At 46.4% G+C, this 14949-nt stretch overlaps 1 protein-coding gene across 1 annotated transcript in view; it reads right to left on the bottom strand.

Annotated features, from left to right (window-relative positions):
• The window catches only part of TIFA (TRAF interacting protein with forkhead associated domain), a 28499-nt gene that overhangs the window by 9372 nt on the left and 4178 nt on the right, over positions 1 to 14949 (bottom strand). The window lies entirely within an intron of this gene.

The raw sequence follows: 14949 nt of genomic DNA, 5'->3' as shown, positions 1-14949 counted from the left end.
GCATTTGGGAGACTTTTGTCATTCTTGTCATCTCACATCCAAACACAGTATGAAGGGAAATATAACAAATTGGTTCCACAAAGAGACATGTACGTTTTGATGACAGCATTAGTGAAATAAAAATCCCTTCAGGACGAGCCTTGATTGTGTTGTGTTCAGTGCCTGCTTTTGCTGGCTGGCTCCCCAAAGTGCATCTTTCTAACACATTTGTTCCAGAACACTGCTCACACAGTAAATATTCGTTTCAACAATGTGGTAATGACTCCAGGATTTGCGTCTGATGTAATCTTTCCAGGGCCCCTTTCTAAGTACTAATTGGACTCATAAAAGCATTTTATTTTCAGCAACTTTCAAAAGTTTGATTCTCGGCTTTTGCTTCTAGCAAATAATATGTTTAAAGTATTAGAAATGCAACAACTAGATATTTTTACTTCTTAGTTATTCTTGTGAAATTCTTAGTTAATTCAGCTCATGAGTAATAATGTCATAAGTTATTAAAATAGTGTATTAAAATATTAGCCAAGGCAAAAGAACTACCTTTTATGAGTGGAGAATGAAAAATTAAGCAGTATATTTTTTCAGCTAACAAGTGGTATTTTAATTTTTATCTTTCAACTTAGAGAAGTATCCAGTTGAATGATTTGATTATTTAAATTAAGAAAAATGATTGCCCATAAAAAGGGAAAACTGTTTTTAATAGACAAAATGTTGGATAACATTTTTTCACCAAATTATTTTTACCAAGGCAATGAGCAGAGAGAAATTTGAATTACTAGAGTGAGGGTTGTTTAAAAAAAAAGCAATAGGAAATAGGAGGAAAACAAATTCTCTCAGTATTCAATAACTTGAAATTTCAGACATAGGAAAGCTCTTCAATAAGGCCATCAGAATTACCACCAACGATTTATAACATGCAGAATCACTCACAACCAACATACAGTGTTTTGCCTAAGGCTACTATCCATTTCAAACTGTAATAACACAAGAAAGTAAATGATGAGTGAACACACACACGCACACACACGTCAGAAGGTTCCAGAAGTTAAAAGAGCAGTGCGGTTCCTTACGACAAAGAATACTGACAGTCTAGTAATTTTGCACCATTCACTGTCTCATAAACCTCATGAGACCCACCCCTTCGGTTCCAAGGCTAAGTACAAACCACGTGGCTACCCTTCGTAGCACATTGTGGTGAATCATGCTAAACGTTTGCCAAAGAATCTGTGGGTCAGGAGCTTCCATTACTATCCAGACAATCACGACTAATGAGTGGCTATACAGCGCTATTATGATGAGAATTGCTGTAATTGGAATTTCATGCTCACCGGTTCTCCAAGTGAGAAGCTTTTTGTTATACTGGAAGGGCAAGAGAGATCCTTTTTTGTTCCCCTAAAAAATCAGGCATAAAGAATGCTGTCAAAATTCAACAGGAAAAGGAATAAATTAGAGTTTATTTTAAAGCTTGGTGTCTATAACAATAGTAACTCATAGTAGGAATTCAGACACGGTAAGTTCTGGTTTATATAATAACTTATTCAGGTGAGCACAACTTTTTTTTTCAATTCATTCACCCTAAGACTTTTTTTAAAGGACATGAGTGAAAAAAAGGAGTGGAACACTGTGCTTGGTGTGTTCCGACCTAGTATTGTCCTGTGAAGGTAACACTGGCAGACAGGTAGCACCTTCGAAACTGATGTGTCAGCTGAGACCATTCCACGCCCACGAAATTCCTCGCTGAGATAGTGCCAGCTCCGGGCGGGCCAGGGCTCTGGAGGCTGGCTGCCCAGCCCACTTCCCTGGTGATGTGACATCTCCCCGTGGCCCAGCTTCCGAGCGTGACCCGGGGGGAAGCCCAGGGCGGCCCACACTCACAGCAGCAACCCCCATGTCCTTCACAAGCCTCTCTTCTCCACTGGAAGACCTTTGTCTACGTCCCTGTGACAGGGCAACACTAGGGGGAAGTACTGCTGCCCTTGGCAGCTGGTAGCTATGAGAAAAGAATGTGTTAGCCTTCTTGGTTTGAGTGCTTTAGGTCAGCTGTAAATACATCTAAAGGAAGCCAACATTTTCCTGACACCGTGCATCGTTGCTTGTTATGCAGCCATCGTAGGAAAAACAGTCTCCTTCATTGTATTCCCCAGATTTCAAAATGAAAGATGCTACGAGAGCAGACCTGTGAAAACCAGGGACATCGTCAGAATAAGTGATACGTTCCACTGAGAACATTACCTTAAACTGGACTTTGGTTTAAGAAAGGATGAAGCATATTTAGTTCATTTGAGTTGTAGCTGTGTCTGTTTTAAATCTAAATACTTTATGCTTTTTAAAATTGTAAGTTCTACAGACAAAAGAGAAGATTTTAAAGGCTCAGATTAACTTATAAGTATAATACGTGTTCAATTTCTTACATGATGAACTGAACTAAGTGAGAAGATATGATCACTGGTGGCACATACGTGGTACAGCACAGATGGCTAATAATTTGTGCCATAACTTGTGTCTAAACTCTAAAAACGCATGCATCTGGGAGCTGACATTTGCAGTCTGGAGATCACAGAGATGTGCACTTACCCATTCTAGCATTCTTGTGTTCCCAGCTTTGGGCACCCCGCAAACACGTTGAGTCTCGGGGCTCTTACTGTGTGGCAGTGGCACATGCAGACTTGCCACCTTGCTGGCATTTCCTCAGCATACGCCCACTTGTGGCCGCTTGGCTGGACATCGCCCCACCCGTTGTTCCCAGGCAGCCCAGGTGGCCATGTCTCTGTCCTTTCACCCCACCCCGGCCCACAGCTGGCTGCAGTGTTGGGCTCCCACTGTCAGGTATTCACGCTCCCGGCTGAGCACACCAGGTGATCGATCGGATCGCCTGCCTCCCCAGAATGAAATACGGGCCTGGCTGTCCACAGACAGGACAACATTACGCCACCCAAAGCAGCGAGTCCAGCAACCCCTGCGGCAGTCCTGGTTCCCACACGCACTCTGGGTTTCTCCCACTAGTTCGTCTGCTTTCTAATGTGCCTTCAGCAGAAGTTTCATTCGTTCATTCATTGTTTTAAATGTGCCCTGACTCTGCCACAGGTCATGTTATACAGGTGACATGCAGAGGGGTCCTGAGGCTCCTGGGGCGGGGGGCGAGGGAGAGAACCAAAAACGCTGCACGTCACTGATACACTGTCACAGGCGGATAAGTAAGGTGCCAGAAATCACTACCAGATACAGAAGATTTAGAGATTTAGATCTAAGGAGGGCAGACGCGGGCTCTTAGCCATGAAGGTCTAGTACGTTGGGGAAGGGAGGAAAGCTGGTGAGGGGGACACAGATTCCTCCAAACCCTGTGGGGAAAAACAGTACAAGTATGGCAGGTTTTCCCTGTGGGTGTGTCGTGCTGAGATCCAGCTGACAAACTGAGGAGGCTGCTCGGATAGGTACTGAGCGCCCTAGACGTGACATTTCCAAGAGGACCCAGTGAAGTGTAGACGTGGGGTCACTTCCTCGGCACTCCGGCTGGGCTGGTCACAGCAGAGCTGGCTGGCTCCCCACTCCTTGAATGCTCCCCCTTTTCCTGGAGGTGCTAGCCAGCTCTGGCCTCCGTGGAACTCGCCCCTTTTAGTTGTAAACACTGTTCATCACTTGGCTGCCACATCAGTTTATAAAGCACATGGAAGCTTTTAATTGTTTAAATGACCCAACCCCCTCATTTTATATGTGAGAACAAGAAGGTTTGGCGCTCACTGCTTCGCCGCGTGGACACCGCTGGATAATGGTCAAGGTGAGAGGCCGGTGTCGAGCTCGGCCCAGCCTCACATTGACCTAATGAACACGGTTGTAGTTAGTTGTACTGATGCGGATCTGAGACAGTGTGGGCGTAGCTGCCATGTACCCAACAGACAGCTTATCCTAAGGCAGTAAATGGACATCACACACGTGCTTCCCTCTTCATTCTATCAGAGTTTTCATGCAAAGGAACGATCTCTATTTGGAAATAAGATGCAGCAGAGGTCAGAGGCTCCTTCATTCTGTGTTTAGCCGACACGATGACTACGACAGAGGGTGTGTTTGCTGCCACCTCGGACCCTGCGCCAGGAGTGGAGTTACACACGTCCCTCCTTAGATGCTCTGCAGGGTCAGAAGTAATTAGACACACAGTCCAGTCCTCCTGTCCAGATAAGATGCCATACGCAAACTGGGATTTTAAATTGCTGGCTAGTAAGTACCTGTGTTCCTTTATTAAGCCAGATTACGTTTCCATATGGGATGAGAGAGTTATGGGGGTGTTATAAAATCAGGTTACCCAATTGTAATTACTTAATATTCTAATTAAACAAATTTATATTTAAAATATTGCAGAACGTTGCCAGCATCTTGTTTTCTGTCTATAAATTAATTACATTTTCCATAATAACCAGCCACCCCATAATCAGCCCTTACATGTGCACGAAAGTAAGTTGTATACTAATCACTGTAGCCGTTTCTGTGCCCTGTCCATGTATTTGGCACTGGTGAAATTTACTAACAAGTTTACTCTCAAATCTTAGGATTATTGGGTACTCAGAAGAGATGCTAAGAGAGTATAACGCACCGTGGAGTCTGGCCCCCGACGGCAGGCAGGAAACACGCGGTGTTCATTTTGCATAGCACGAAGGATTCAGTGCACAGCTCCAGGCTGTGGGGTAGGTCATGTGCTCTCTGACCTGAGGAAGGGATGGTGACCTTTCTAACAGCTGCACTTTTACTACCAGACAGACTGGAACTAGGACTAGATCCCTGCGCTAGAAGAGATCGCTCATTTTAAATGAGGGAGCTGCTGAGTCTGGTCAGGCCTAACACCCCAACCCCACCCCTGGGCCCCTTTGGTCGTGCTCTTTAGCCCAAGAAGCTTTCCTCATGATTAAGCTGTGAATGGATTGTTCCATGAATCTCATTGCAAATTCTCCATATTACAAAGCAATTGCAGAACCCAAATCTATCATGACTGGTATAAAAGCTGATTAATAGTCATTATAAAAATAGAAACTCATAGCTCATTCACGCTGTATACCCTAGTGCCATAGTTCTTTTTTCCATCAAACCACTGACTTTTCCATATAAATGTAACTCCATTTGTTGATGACATGCTGACTGGCGTCTCTTATGTCTACCCAGCCGCTGTTTGGTCCCATGACACCTTTTTTTATTTAGTTTTTCGTTTCTTCCCTAAGCAGTTTTTTAAAAATTATAAATACCTACTTTTCAAGACTGTTTGAAGATATTTTACGTTTTTAATTACATTTCTAGAATAACATTGATAACACTTGTATTTATAATACGTAATGCAGGCAAGGCCTCTTTTTATATTTGCAGACCTACGTTTCCTGAGAATATAGGGTGATGAATAAAAGTGGGAAGGGAAAAGAAATAAAATGTGCTGACTTGTATATTATTACAATGATTATTACAAATACCTATTGCAATGATTAAAATGCTTATATGCTGAATCATAAAACATAGCCATTAAATTTAACGGAAATAATCCTGCCTAAAGCTCTGTAGACCTTCTGACATTTTTCATAACTGTTGGAGAAAATTATCATGTACAGTGACATTCATCAAATCTTGTCAGGGACCCCTTGCCTGTGTCCCCCTTTTGTCTAATGCACTTCTCCTTTGAACAAGGAAAGCTGCAGGTCCCTGAGGCCTGGTGAGGCCGACGTAACCAATGCCATCAAAGTTGTCTGTTTGCTTTTGTGTGTGTTTTTTTGCAGCTTTGAATTAGATGGCTCCAGTGCTGGCGTAACATTTTAAACATATGCCCATCGTGACTCAGACGCTTTCTGAATTAGGGCCTGCGCACCGGCCATCAGCGTCTTCCTCCTGAGAACAAGAGTGGCCTGCACTTGCCAGGCACCTGTCTGCCAGCTAACCAGAGCCTGCCGGCGCACTCAGGAAGCAGCTCTGTTATTGGAGTGTTTGGCTCTTCGTAACTCTGGCTGTAAAATAAGAACCATCGAGACCAAGAAGAACGTGGGTTGGCTGTGGAATGGACCTTCCAGCTGCTCACGAAATTCTCAGCGTCCGTCACTTTTGACCTGCCAGCAGGCGTGTCATTCACGTGGCCCAGCAGTGTAAAAGCAGAGCATAGCCTCACTGGCCGGTTCTCCCCGTGCGGCCTTTACCAGTCCAGCACTGGTGAAAAACTTGAGCTGCGTCTCAGATCCTTTTCAACATACATGCAAAACAAAACTTATAATTAAATGCATCTCCCCAATATTTTTTAATACTTCCAAGAGCAAGGAATTGCTTCAATATTTTTAGTTTATGTCTGGCTCCTGCAAACATTTGGATAAATGTAATGCACTTCTCAGGGCTATTGGTGTGTTTGTTTAGTGAGTATTTCTGGTGTATCATCACATTTAACTTCATTTTATTTTCCTAATCTGGAGATAAAGACAGTTCATGCTTTATATTTACAAAACGAGTTGAGCTTTTGGATTGAGACCCTGTTTGCATGCCATGTGTCCTTCATGTTGCATGTACTAGTCTTATACGTGTTTTAATACCTTTGCCGCAGTTCACCTTGGCAGTGAGGGAACTGCCTTCCTCGGGGATGACTGTCGACCTGGCCTTAAGGAACCCACAGGATGCCCTCAGCTGGCAAGACAGACCGGGCGCTGCTGGGTGGGAAGATAAGGGGCTCCCTGAAAGGGCGGCTGCTTGGACCCTAAGGGTACCCGTCTTCCAGCCAAAAGGACAGGAGCGGACAGGTGGTCGGGCGTATCTGAAAAAGTAAGCGTCTGCCGCCACGCAGTTCATTCAGGCTGGATTCTCGGGGGAGTTGGGGGCAGCAGATGCTTTCCAACTAGGAAGGGGCGTGTTTCAGACAGATCACTGCTGATGGACAGGGAGGAGGCAGAAGAAACAGGCAACAGGGAAGACCATTAAATGGCTGTTCAGACAACCGTGGTGAAGGGGTTTCAGCAATAAAAATGCCTGAATGTATTTCATCTGGTCGTCTTCAACCTTCTCTTTCCGATTGGCGCTTTTAAACCAATTATTATTCTGACTTTCCGTTTCACTCGTTATCTTTAAAGTTAAAATTACTGTGAACACCAACAGACTTTCCAATTTTTTAATACACCTGTCTGTGTTTTTGTAAATGTATATGATCTGGGAACATTAATGTGAATTGTCATGCGTCAATTTAGTGTCTGTTCAAAACTGATTAAACTCTTCTCTTTCTGAATAATAAAGTAGTTTTGTGCTTGTGCCCACTTTCTGATGCTATAGACTCTCATTCACGTTTACAAACAATATATATTATTTGAATTATATTGAGGAGTTTATTCTTGGGCACAGTATTTGCAGAGGACATTCCAGGGAAGGTTAGAATCTACCCAAGGCCCATGGTGAAGCCCAGGCTAGTCAGAGGGCACAGCTGGCCCTCTCACTAGCCTGTCACCATAGTCTGTCCCACAACCGCTACATGTGTCCCTTTCATTCTCAGAGTTCAAAGGACAGTAACAACCACAGCAGTGTGGTGAAACAGGCCAGATCACTGAGGACGTGCTCCAGGGGCAGCCGGTTTTAATTGTGTTCAAAGTCAGGCTGGGCGGGCACCAGGTGGAGAGGTTAACTGGAGTCATGAAAGGTAGATTGAAGGCAAGTACTAGCTCTGCACCTGAGGCCTGACCTTGAGCCAGTAAGCCAGAGGGACCACAGCTCGACACCCTAGAGAGATTCGTGGACAGGAAGGGGCTGGGAAGGATGTCATGCTTCCCAATGAGATGACGTTTAAACAGAGACGGAGATGAGGGAAGCAAACCATGCTTTGGCTACGTGTGTCTTGGGAAGAGGGGAAGACAGGTGCAAAGGCAGGACGTAGCACGGAGGCCAGTATGGCTGGAGCACAGTGAGCAGAATGGACAGTGGGAGTGGTCGACTCAGGGAGCACGCAGCAGGTCCTGTGGGCTGTAAGGTCAGATACAGGCTTTGGGTTTCACCGAGAGCAGAAAGAAATAACAACCTGGCATGTTCTGTAAAACTCACAGCGAATGCGGGATGGAAAGTAAACCCACGGAGTCGAGAGCAGAATTAGGAAGAACAGTTAGCAACTCAAACAGTAGCTGAGGCAAGATGCAACGATCTCTTGAACCAGGTGATGGAGATACTGAGAAGTGGACCAACTCGGGATACACTTGGAGGAATTACCAACAAAATTTGCTGATGGGTTGAATGCAGCACAGAAAAGAATCAAGGAAGATTTTGAAGTGTTACCCTGAGCAACTGCAAAGACGAGGTTTGGTCACCACACAGTGACTTGCGGACAAGACCACGGACAGCTGATCCGGGTTTCTGGTGGGGCGTCTGGAGTTGGTTGGAGACACGTAAAGCCTGAGGTGCCTACTCATCCAAGTGGGTATGTCAGGAGGCAGTTGGGTCACAGACATGACGTTCCGGAGACTAGTCTAGGCTGGTTATGGATTTTGGAATCTCTCCTGTGTAGATATCTGGTAAAGTCGTAAAACTGGATTAGGTTACTCATGGAGTGAGTATAATTTAAATTCCCAAGGACTGAGCTTTGGGAGACTCTACAATGTAGAGATTGAGAAGATAAAGAGGAGCCCCCAGGAGACGGGGAAAGAATGACGACGAGTGACATGGGACAGTGTTGTCCCAAGTCCAAGTGAAGAAAGTGCTTCTGATGAGAGGGCAATCAAGTTGAGGACTCAAAATTGACTTAGGTTGAGCAACAAGAGGGTCACAAGTGGCCTTGACAAGAGACTTGGAAGTGGGTTCAAGGAGTAGAATGAGAGCAAGTAGAGATGAGTGCAGACGATTCTTCCCCGAGCGCTGCGACACGTGGGGGGTGCTGTGGACAGAAGACGTAAAAACAGCAGGTTTTCAGGTGAGAAGTGTTACACTATGTAAGTATGCTGATTGCCCCTGGGGAGAGTGGAATTCTGACCATGTGGGAGGTGGCCGGGCTGGAATACCTGGAGCTGGGCGTGTAGCGGCGTGGCCGGACAGGGAGCTGGGCGTGTTGGGGTGTGGCCGGACAGGGAGGTGGGCTGTCGGGGCGTGGCCGGACAGGGAGGTGGGCGTGTCGGGGCGTGACCGGACAGGGAGGTGGGCTGTCGGGGCGTGGCCGGACTTGGAGGTGGGCGTGTCGGGGCGTGGCCGGACAGGGAGGTGGGCGTGTCGGGGCGTGGCTGGACTTGGAGGTGGGCGTGTCGGGGCGTGGCTGGGCATGGAGCTGGGCGTGTCGGGGCGTGGCCGGACAGGGAGGTGGGACACATTTTTGAATGCCTTGACTTGTAGACGTCCTGGCATCCTGCAGGAGGGGCATGCTTTCGAGACATGCATGTTTGTGGGGCACACTTGTGATCACCTACTATGTACAAGGCAGATGCTGCTGATACAGAGGCAGCACTTTTGCTGTCGCCTGGGAATAGAGTCTAGTGAGATGTCTGAGACTGTCTCGGTGCAGACTGCTGAAGTGTGAGGTGGGTGGGAAGGAGCGTCTCAGAATCAGGTGGTGCCAGCATGGATGGTCTCCCGTTTGTTGTCCTGGCAACCCTGTGTGTTAAATGTTAGGAGAGAGACTAGAGGCTGTCATCTGATTGTGCGGGCATAGCTGGTGGGACAGGGATGCCCACCTTAGGCCGCTCCTCTGGAGTCCTGCAGCAGGAAAGCCTCCGGCCCCTACTGCTCATCTTCCAACCCCATGCAGGTCTCTTGGCCTCCAACCACCCGTTTGTTCAAACCCACCATCTTAATGACATTTCTGGCCCTGCGTGAGGGCTCGGCAAGAGTCTCTGCCGTGGTCGTTTCAGTATAAAGCTAATTGCTAGTATAATTGCTACCACTGATAACAGTGACCTACAGCTCTGCAGACCCTGTGCTTGACATGCCAGCCTCCTGCCACACACACGCGAAGCTTACGGACCTGACCCATCTCATCTTCCATCCCTCCCAGTCTCTCAGCATTGCTCCCCGCTCCCTACAGCCTGGCACTTCTACACTGAATTGTTTGGTTGCCCGTTTCCTCGCTGAGCCATCTGAACAGGGCACCACCTTCTGATTTGCCGTATCCGCAGTCACTCCTACAAAGCCAGCCAAACCCTGATCTCGCCTAACTTACCCTCCATACTCAGCATCACAGTCTGAGCACGATCGGGTTTGAGGAAAGACTGAGAGGTCTGTGAATTGAGTCAACAGCTAAAGTGAAAGGTGCAGGTAGGTTTGCAGAGATTCAAGTGGGTGAGCTGAGGAACACCTGAGAGCAGCTAGTTGCGCCTACCGTTCCCGTTTCCTGTTCAAGTTTCTAAACACTCAGCGGAATGAATGCTGTGGAGTCTCATGCAGCAGTCACGTCAGGGAGGGTCTGATTGGTCGTACTGAGTCTGGACAGGGGTTGTCAGGTGCTAAAATCGTTACAGCTGGTGAGTGCTGAAGCGTCCAGCAGTTTAGTCAGGTTGGCCAGTGACACTAAAGCACCATTTTTCAGAAGTTGTGGCCATAGAATTCGTTCCAATTGCCAGATTGGCCCCTTCCCTAGGCCTTTGATTCTGTAAGGAACTGGCTGCTGCTCCGGACCCTCAGGAAGTGCCCGTGAAGTGTAGGTGAAGGGGAGATGGGCATGGTGTCTGCCTGTGTGGACGGGAACCACCAAACCACATGTCTCCCCGGTGTCCATTCCCAGTCTGAAGCATCAACTTAGCTGCCACTTGGGTCAAGTTCACTGAGTGCTTTGTCCCTTCAGGGCCTCCTCGTGGATGCAGACCCTTACAGCCATGCTTTGCTCCAAAATACTCTTCCTGCTGCCACTGCTGTTACGTCCCTGCCCCTCGGGTACAGGGGAGTCACGGCCATGGGCATGGCACTCAGTGAATGTTTCCATTGCCTTTGTGCAGACAACACAGTGCCCCCATGAATGCCCAGATGAGGATAAAGAAGCAGGACCGTCAGCTGCTGCCAGATCTGAGGGGGTGCTCAGATGTCCCTCTGTCTGGAATGGTGCCTGCTTTGGCCTCGCACACCTAAGCTTCTGTGGTTTCTGTGCAACTTAGAACCAGGACTTGGATCTGGGAGGCTGGCTCGGGCAGGGCCCGCACGGGCCCTGGACACCCAACACCATTCCACGAAGGGAGGCCGGGCGCTACCACGGTCAGAGCATGGAGGCTGTGGGGCTCCTCCCGGTCTCAGAAGTGGCGGTAACTTAATTCAGATGCAAAGTAGAGCTTCCTGTTTTATTACCTGTGGCAGACTCCTGGGGCCTCACAGCCTTTGGATGGGACAGCTCCACTCTTCTGTCTGACAGTGGGGGTTTCTTTGCAGGTTCCTAGCGGAGCTGACTCAGTGTAGTTTTTATAGTTGGTCCTGTACACTAAGTAAGTTTGATCAAATCTGAATTACAAAGCCGTTTTTTTCCCTTTTTCACAGCCATTTTAAGCCATTGTTTTGGTATCATTTTACTCTCCAGGAAGATATTTTGTGGGTTTTTTTTTTTTTTTTTGAGTCACATTAATAAGTAGTCAATGTCACAGTAAGATTAAAAGCATCCTTTTGTCTGTTTGCATCCCTGCAGTATTAAATCGGCATTAGCAATAAGTAAACTCGTGTCTTAGGATGAGAGCATAGGCAGAATCAGGAGACAGTCAAAACTGGAAGGACGTAGGGTCAGATAAATGGGCCGATTCCTGGTTTGACAGCCTCTTGACGGCACCATCTTCCAGATGGGTCCCAGCTTCTGTGCGTGTACAGTCACAGTAGACCCACCGCTGTGAACCGACTGTGTGTGTCTCCCCAAGCTTCACGTTAAGTCCTCATGTCCGCTGTGATGATGTTAGAGGCAGGGCATCTGGGAGGCGACTGGTCCTGAGCACGGAACCCTTGGGATGAGTTGAGAGCCCTGTAACGGGACACACGCGAGACCTGCGTCTCTCGGCTTCCGCCATCCTCTCCTCCTCTCCAGGGGATCTCGCCCAGGCTTCTATTGGCTGCTTCTCCCAGTAGGGATTCTAAGGGCCTCTTCCTACTGTTAATTCCAATACTTCAGTTATGTTCCAAATTCGTTACGATTCTGTGGAAAATTTATCAACTAATAATTGTAAAATAACCACCCCACTGGCACAATTGCTTTAAAGTAAAGATTCCAGCAACCGTTGAAATGAATTTTAATTATAACATTTGGTAGTCATGTGAAATCCAAAGCGTCAGTGTGTCCACTTCCTTTCCCCAAATTTTCCAGAAGCCCCTAATGAGATGACCGGCAGGACGGCCAGGTATTTAGCTCAGATGGGACCTGCTGAGCTCTCTGGAGCCAACACCACGCTGCTCATTCTCGAAGGCGGACAGTGCACTTCAAAGACACGGACGCTCTGCTGTACAGAAGTATCTCCACACCAGGTGCCTGGCCATGGTCCATGTGCTCTAAACAGTACCACACAAAGCTGAGTAAGTCATTACTTCCGAAAGGTGTTGAATACTAATGTTCACTCATTCTTACAGTCGTCTATTGATCTTCACTCGCGATAAAAAAGAATCAAGAAACCAAGATAAACTATCACTATCTCCTGCCTTGGGGGTGGGGCCAGTATTTTAGTAAATTTAGTAAATCTTTTGTCATCGTCTGTCATATAGGCTTCAGGACCAGACATGACCACTTGTTATTTACATGTGTGGCTTACAGGAGTTAATACAGATTTCTAAGTGTCAGTTTCTAGTAGCTTTTTTAAAAAATGTAGATCCTACTATCTGCCTTCCAGGAATTAGGAAAAGGAAACAAGATTACAGTATCTCCTTGAGGAGCCTACTGCTTGGGACAGAAAAGGAGCGTGTCACCTGCCTAAAGGGAACTTGCTGCTGCTCCTGAGCAGAGAAGGAAGATGAAGAAAGTTCTCTATTTCCTCACAAAAACCATGCTCTTACTAGAACAACCTGATTAAGGCTAAACCCACACGCATTTTGTGTGTACCTAAATCATCTTAACTTTTTACCTTCTTTCAGCTCTACGGAAGTGAATTAGCTTTCTGACAAAACCATGTGCTATTCAGTTAGTTATATTTTCCTTATAAAACACCCTCGCTGCATCGTGTGATTGAACACACACACGTGTAACACTGTGAAAATAATACAGCATGTTCTTCACTCACCTTCTTCCACCAAAGAAAACATAGACCTTTCACTCAGAGACACCAGGTGATCGCATTGTCCCCTGGGCATCCCCAAGTCCTGCCTTGATGTCCTTTCCGTGGAAGGCTGTGCATCTGTTTGTATTTCCCTGACTCCACCTCTCTGCCAAACTTACATCTAGAAATGTCCAAAAGTGGTTCTACAGGGTTCAACTTATAATGAAAAGGAAGCAAGTTTGCCAGGTAAAACAAAGGACGCTTAGCTCAATTTGGTTTTAGATAAATCATGAATAATTATTTACTGTATGTCCACACAATGATATTTCAGGATATCTGTGTCCCAAGTATTATGTGGGGGCATACTTACAGTAAATAATTATTTATAATTTACCTGAAATTCAAATTTAACTTGGTGCCCTGTATTTCTACAATCATACCTTATATTTTAATTGAAAAAATAAGTAGATCCCTAGTCCCCTAGAAACACAAGGCCAACCCACAGAGAACTGTGTGCATATGGAGAAAACACCAGCACTCCCTCCAGATGCACTTGTTTCCACTGCTCTTAGCATAGTTTCCAGTCTGATACAAATCCTGTAAGTCGCCGACACTGAGGAAACCACTAAGGGTTAGAGGTGATGGGCAGTCTGAAATACAAAACCTTGGGTGTAGTTACTATACCCACCGAAGTCTAGCCAGTTCATGGTTTTTAACAAACATTTCCTCACGTTCTGAACTAGAGCTCATTGAACCAGAAGTGTGAACCATATTCATTTTCCTCGTGTGACTGGACCTGAAATGTGCAAAACTGTGGCCACTTGGTTGGGGCTCTACTGGCCCATATGCTTCCTTAGAAACGAGAAAAAGCCACCCTTTCTAGGACGATTCAGCTAGGTTCACAGCTTGGCAGGACTCGACTGCGTTTTGATTCGCTGGGCTGGACACACTCATGTCGTGAGGAACCTGGACAACCTTGTGGTGTTGCCTTGACATTTTAACTCATGCGAAATACAGAGCAGAGCACCGGAAGAAGTGCAACTGAGAGACGGTGCAAGGACAGTGCTAGCACATCTTCATTTCTAAATTCGACACCTCTTTGAGACAGGTTTATTCTCATCATCGTGCTTTGTAAAGTATTGTTGAATCTTTATAATAAATCCTTCCTCTTTTTGCTCAATCTCAAGCTCATTCCCAACACTTGAAAACAACAAATGGTGATTCGTTACATAGATACTGGCTTTAAGATCCCTAGCATCTTAGGGACCACTGGCAGAGTCTAAGATCCTGGCAATGCTATATGTTGATCGGCACTGAGGACACCTCCGTGCCCTCCTCTACCCCTGGATTGCTGTTGGTGTCCGAGGCCAATACACCCTCTGGTGATCAGAAGGGACTGCCTTCAGCTGTGTCTAGAATGAATTTCATTTCCACTCACTTTCTGTGCATGGCGAGTTCCTCAGACTGGACTAGAAGCTGTGTGCTGCTTGATATAAAATGCCTTTTCTTTCTTTGGAACAATTTTTAAACATAGAATTGTAGAGGTGTTAACAAGAAGGAATCAGATGGTTTTATACAAAAGCAGCTTAATGACATGGAAGAAACAGAGGAATAAGCCAGAACAGAATGGAACCCCTTACTGTGTTAATAAGACCTACCTGGGCCACAGCTTCTAGCTCACCAAAGCTTCTGTTTTGTTTTCATGGTCATGGGGGAAAGCTTTGCTTTTTCATTAACTGTGGCATCATGGGTCTTCACAGAGCCATTTTCATAGACATAGTTACCTTTCTTCCAGTGGCAGTACAGGGAGTTGTATTTTTGTTGTCTTTCTACCCTTTTC

Source organism: Rhinolophus sinicus, linkage group LG07, assembly GCF_036562045.2.
Source record: "Rhinolophus sinicus isolate RSC01 linkage group LG07, ASM3656204v1, whole genome shotgun sequence".
NCBI classification, from domain to species: Eukaryota; Metazoa; Chordata; class Mammalia; order Chiroptera; family Rhinolophidae; genus Rhinolophus; species Rhinolophus sinicus.
The sequence above is the reverse complement of the archived record's forward strand: the minus strand, read 5'-3'. Positions and strand labels throughout refer to the sequence as shown.